Genomic DNA, 4757 nt, shown 5'->3' on the forward strand with positions numbered 1-4757 from the left:
GGTGGTTACAGGTGAGCTGGGGGGGGGGTGAGGGGGAAGTTTGCTGAATGGACAAAGGTTAAGGGCCTATCCCACTTGGACGTCATTTGCGCGTCACGCAGATGGCGTGTGAAGATCTTATACATCCCAAAATCCTGGGGCGCCGCGCGCCATTGTCCACTGTCACCAAGCACCATGCGCGCACGTTGTGACGCGTAAATGATGTCGCGCAAAAGACACACGTGGGAGAGGCCCTTCAGAGGTAAAAGGGAGACAAAAGGATGGTAGATAAGGAGTGAAATGAAGAGCGAGAATGGTTTTACAGGTGGATATTATTGATGACATGATTAAAAACGATTTCAGAAATAATAATAATAATATGCTGAGTTGAAGACGAAATCAGGAGAGGGACTTTTCCCATTGGTTTGGTAGTGACTGAAACATCAGTGCTCCCAATACCGAGCTGCCGACGTCAGTCCAACTCTGAAACAGTGCCAGCATCAGTGTAGCATTCCTGTCCCCTGTACCAGCTTCCCCCAGTTCCCCAGAGGTGGTGACTGGTGGTAGCGTTTTCCTGCTGGAACTTCTTGCCCACCAGCTCGCCCTTTGAAAATCAGGTCATCTGCTCATCACCCACACCAAATCCTGGCATCACATCAATCCAGTCCTCAAACAACTTCACTGGCTTCCCATCTCCCACCGGATCACCTACAAAATCCTGGTCCTCACCTACAAAGCCCTCCACCATCTGGCCCCCCCATATCTCACTGACCTCCTCTCCCCCTACCAACCCTCACGGTCCCTCAGTTCCACATCAGCCGGTCTCCTCTCCATCCACAAATCCAACCTCCGCAGTTTTGGGGACAGAGCCTTCTCCAGGGCAGCTCCCAGGCTCTGGAACTCCCTCCCCCAACTGATCCGCAATTCCGTGTCCCTCACCATCTTCCAGTCCCGCCTCAAGACCCATCTCTTCACCTCTGCCTATCCTTAGCCCCACGTCCCCCTCCCTTTTCATCTGTGCTTGAATTGCCTCATATTGTGTTTTGAATTGAATTCTGTCTTTAATTTGTGTACTAGTCATGTCTCTACTATTTATTTCATTCTGCATGCATGTTTTTCCTCTACTTGCTAAATTTTTGTAAGGTGTCCTTGAGACTCTTGAAAGGCGCCCATAAATAAAATTTATTATTATTATTATTATTATCTGCTGATATTCTGATGCTGTCTTCCTGCCCATTTTTGGACAGAACTTTCTGTCTTTCAGTTCATTGTCCTATCTGGGACACATGACAATAAACTCTCTCTTGACTTGACTGTTAGCGTTGTCTCACAAAATCTCCAGGGTTTACAGTCAAAGTCATGGAGCATAGAGACATACCATTTGACCCATCATATCCATGCTGACCCATCAAGACTAATCTCATTTACCATTTTCTTGGTCCTTAGCCATCAATGTCTGGGCACAATTATGTAATCTGTCGAATTGCTGCCTCATAGCCCTGGGTGCTGTCTGTGTGGAGTTTGCACATTCTTCCTGTGATCGCATAGGCTTCCTCCTACATTCCAGTAATGCAGGTTTGTAGGTTAATTGGCTTATGTACATTGCCCCCTAATGTGTGGGGTGTGGATTCAAAAGCGAGATAAAATAGAACTGAAGATAGATACAAAAAGCTGGAGTAACTCAGCGGGACAGGCAGGATCTCTGGAGAGAAGGAAAGGGTGACGATTCAGTCTGAAGTCTTCAGTCTGAAGAAGGGTCTCGAACCTAAACATCACCCTTTTCTTCTCTCCAGAGATGCTGCCTGTTCCGCTGAGTTACTCCATCTTTTTTGAGTCTATCTTCAGTTTAAACCAGCATCTGCAGTTCCTTCCTACATAAAATAGAACTGAATGGGTAATTGATGGTCAGCTTAGATTCAATATCAAATGACCTATTTCTATGCTGTGTCTTTCGATCAATCAATTTAGGTCTGAAGAAGGGTTTCGGCTCGAATCGTTGCCTATTTCCTTCGCTCCATAGATGTTATTGCACCCGCTGAGTTTCTCCAGCATTTTTGTGTACCACCAATCTATTTAGGTTGTCATTCTAGAATGTTTTTAAATGGTACCTGCTTCTTTCACCACCTCAGCCAGTGTATTCCAGATTCCAGTCAACCTCCCAACGAAGATATTCTTTCAGTTCTCTTCCAATCTTCCCTCTTCCCCTAAACCCGTCGTCCAGATTTTACACCTTTCTTATGGGGAAATGCCAACCCTGTTCACATCCTCAGAATTATGTACATTTTAATCAGGTTTCTTTACCGCCTCCTCTCCTTCAAGGAAAACAAATCTAGCCTAACTGGTATCCCTCATATTTGAAATGTTCCACCCCAGACAACAGACTGGTGAATCTCAACAGCATCCACTCCTTGTAACCATGCCACCATTCTAAAGCATGGGGATCAAAACTGCAACATAGAACTTTGACCACACTCAACAGGTAGCAAGCCGTAGTTGCTGCACCAGAGAGCTGGGTTCAATCCGGACCACAGGTGCCACCTGTAAGTGTTAGTTTTCTCCAGGTTCCTCCCACATCCCAAAGACATGCAGGTTTGTTAGTTATTTGGCTTCTTTAAATTGCCCCCAGTGTGTAGGATAGAATTAGTGTAGGGGCGATCACTGGTCAAACAGACTGGTCCGAAGGGCCTGTTTCCATGCTGTGCCTCTAAACTAACCAGCAGATGCTATTTTACAAAAGACAAGGTGCTGGGGTAACTCGGGTCATGCAGCAGCTCTGGAGAACAGGGATAGGTGACATTTCAGGAAATGTCCAAATTGGGACTAAATTCCCAATTTAAGCATTTTCAATTTGTGTGTAAAGAGCAAACCATACATTTTCCTTTCCCTTTAGTGGACAATATTCCAGTCTAGTACTGCAAATATTTACAATGCCATCTTTAAGAAACACATACGTTTTTACAATACCTAAACTTTAAAGAGTGCAAATGAAAATTGTGTAAATATGGATCACATTACTCTTAATTTCATATTTGGCATTCCATTTCTGTTTTATGTTAAGACACTGAACCAATCTTAAAATTTCAGCCCTTGCTGCTCCAGTGCTTTGAAAATTGCACGTCCAACAGAATTCTCCTTTGCCTCCTAGTCAAAGTACACACATCATTCAAGGCAGCCAAGCAATAATTTAGTCTTCACACTTTGTTTCCATGGTGTAAAGTCCCTGTGTTTGTCAAACAGCTCATGCTCCAGTTTGTACAGTGTGCAGGATTTTCTAAAGTCAAGCTTCACTAACATTCGAAAAAAGACAAGGAGTGGTAGGTCAGTATTGTTTGAAGGTGCCAATTTTGTCCACCAGTATTCAAACTAATAAAGTGACTGGGAAAGATCTCACACCAGGCACCAAGCAAAGTGGAGACAATGCACGGGAGAATTAGGAGCACAAGAGCAGTTTAAGCTGTTTGGTATCCAAAAACTGGAAGGGTAAATTTTGCTGGATTACAGGCAAGACCTTGTTTTAAAGAACGACTAGTGCAATAAGAAGCTTGGGTGCAATTATATAGTCAGAGACAAAGTGCATTAACCATATAGTTTAGGAATTCCAATGTTCAACAAATGTAATGCTTTTGAAATGCATCACAATCTATCTTCTATCTATATATGACTCTCTCATCTTGTTATCTTCCAGTTTGCATTGTTTTTACATTTGTGCAGAAACGGTACAAGATAGCGCAAAGATTTTTCGCCACCTTACTCACCATTCTCCTGTGCTGTAAACGCACCATGATTTGTTCCAATCAGTGGCATATTTTAAATGTTAAGGTTTAAAAATCTTTAAAACCGCCCATTTGCAGATTGGTCCCCTCTCCCGTCAGTCACCGCCAGGAGGGCAACGCCCCTTCCTGCACCATCGTCGCACTTATTGGCCGTGTCCGCTGTCAGTCACCTGAACCCGCCCGCCTCTGCGGCTGATGCTCCTCCGGGGCACGCAAGAAGGGAGAGGAACGGCAAACTCGAGATCCTGGGGAGGTAAGGAGGGAGAATGGGGAGGGGAGGGGAAGATAGAGGGGGAGGAGATTGAGGAGAGGAAAAATGTAGTTATGGAGGGACTGAGTGTAGGGGAAAGGAGAGGTGAGGGAGGGATTGGGAGAGGGGAAAGAAGAGGGAGGAGGGAGAGCAGGGGGAATAGAGAGGAGGGCATAATGGGGGGGGGGGGAAGGTGAGGAGTGTGATAGAAAGGAGTTAGGGAGTGGAGAGGAGTGACTGAGGGTAGGGGAAAGAAGGAGGGTGAAGAGGAAGGGGAGAGAGTGCTGGAGATGAGGGGAAATGAGCCGCGCCTGCGCAGTTGGGGGCTATGGGTGAGTGGTGGACTATTGCGTTGGGGGAATGGGTTGTGTTGGGGGACCAGTTCTCCCGTGTGACCGCTTAGTCTAGTATTGTAATAAAAGGAAACACTGCACTTAACGGAGATGACTGCAGAGATAGTTGTAATCGACCAAAACGCACCAGATTCTGGATCGAGATCCCAAAGGATTGTAAAACCACAAACATAATACCATTATTTAAGAAAGAAGGGAAACAGAAAGCAGGAATGTATAGGCCAAAAGTTGATTTCATTTACTTTCCTCCGTTGCTGAATACTAAATTCACATACACACAAAACCATGACCCATCAAAATACATCACAATTGGAGTCCTTTTCTTACATCTGGCATTAGAAAGGCTGTTGCTTCAGAGATGATAAATATAAATCAAACATACACACAAACACCACAGGAGTC

This window comes from Amblyraja radiata, chromosome 25, assembly GCF_010909765.2.
Source record: "Amblyraja radiata isolate CabotCenter1 chromosome 25, sAmbRad1.1.pri, whole genome shotgun sequence".
In the NCBI taxonomy this organism is placed as follows: Eukaryota; Metazoa; Chordata; class Chondrichthyes; order Rajiformes; family Rajidae; genus Amblyraja; species Amblyraja radiata.